Source organism: Melanotaenia boesemani, chromosome 15 (genome assembly GCF_017639745.1).
Source record: "Melanotaenia boesemani isolate fMelBoe1 chromosome 15, fMelBoe1.pri, whole genome shotgun sequence".
Lineage (NCBI taxonomy): Eukaryota > Metazoa > Chordata > Actinopteri > Atheriniformes > Melanotaeniidae > Melanotaenia > Melanotaenia boesemani.
This window is the reverse complement of record NC_055696.1, coordinates 30,063,883-30,064,934: the sequence shown is the minus strand read 5'-3', so window position 1 is coordinate 30,064,934 and position 1,052 is coordinate 30,063,883. Positions and strand designations below refer to the sequence as shown.

At 46.5% G+C, this 1,052-nt stretch overlaps 1 long non-coding RNA gene across 1 annotated transcript in view; it reads right to left on the bottom strand.

Moving 5' to 3' along the window:
• Window positions 1-960: 960 nt before the first annotated feature.
• LOC121654846 overlaps window positions 961-1,052 on the bottom strand; it is a 779-nt gene continuing 687 nt past the window's right edge. The window contains exon 2 of the long non-coding RNA XR_006013021.1: window positions 961-1,034. This is a non-coding gene — a long non-coding RNA (uncharacterized LOC121654846). The remainder of the gene's footprint in view (window positions 1,035-1,052) is intronic.

The following is a 1,052-nucleotide window of genomic DNA, read 5'->3' as shown; positions in this document are numbered from 1 at the left end:
AGTCCGTGGCATCGGTGTCTGACGTGGGAGAGCAGGTAAAGACCGGGGAGCAGGCACGGGAGGCAGCAGGACAGGAACAGACCGGGGCTGTGGTGTCGGACGCAGAAGAGCCGGGACTGACCGTTGCTGTGTCGTCTGACACTGTAGAGCCGGACTGGACTGGGAAGCAGGTGGAGAAGGCTGCAGGGCTGGTGCAGACCGGTGGTGTGGTGGCTGTGGTGTTTTGTTAGGAGAGAAGGAAGGAGCACTAACCAGGAAAAGGGGAAGGCATGAATTTTTATTTTATGAGGAAAAAAATATTCCACCCTAGTTTTGGGAGCTTGGAGGGGTCCTTATGATATATCAATCAGAAAATCTGCCCCCCCCAACCCCCTCACAAGATTTTGGTTTGTTGCCTCAGGGCAACAACATGCTATGAGGGTAGTAAAACGCCAAGGTTTTCTATATTATTTAATAAGTGGAATGAAGAAATAACAAGTAATAAATCCTTTAGAAGAAGTTTTATTTTTCAACAACAACAGTTTCAACAAGTTTTATTTCAACAAACAGCCACAAATGATTTAGTGCATCAGAGATTAGCTGCAGTGTGTGTTTATGTTTCCGAATGTGTGTTCCTGTGGGGTACTGAATGACTCTGTGTCTCTCTTTTTTACAAAGCACAGTCTGTATTATTCTGTATGGAATCTCATGAAGCAGTTGCTGGTGGATGTGAAACAGAGGTGGGCGTCACATTTTTGGCACTTGGCTTTAGGTGTACCTTTGCATCCTGGTACCTTGCATCTCCCTTTCTTTTCATCCATGACCATCCAGTGGGCTGTGGCATCCAGACGCACATCAGGGTCCGGAATAGGTGTAGTGGGTCCTCTTCTCCTCTTTTCTTTGGGAGGGACTTGATACTGTCTGATTTTGGAAGGTTGGTCTGTCATTCTGGATAATCAGTGATGTTGGCATTGTGGGGTGTTCTCCAACGGGGTGAGCGTGGAACATCTTCCTGTGAAACTTCATCTTCATTTTCCTCTTCATCCACAAGCCATCTGTTTTCAAAATAAACC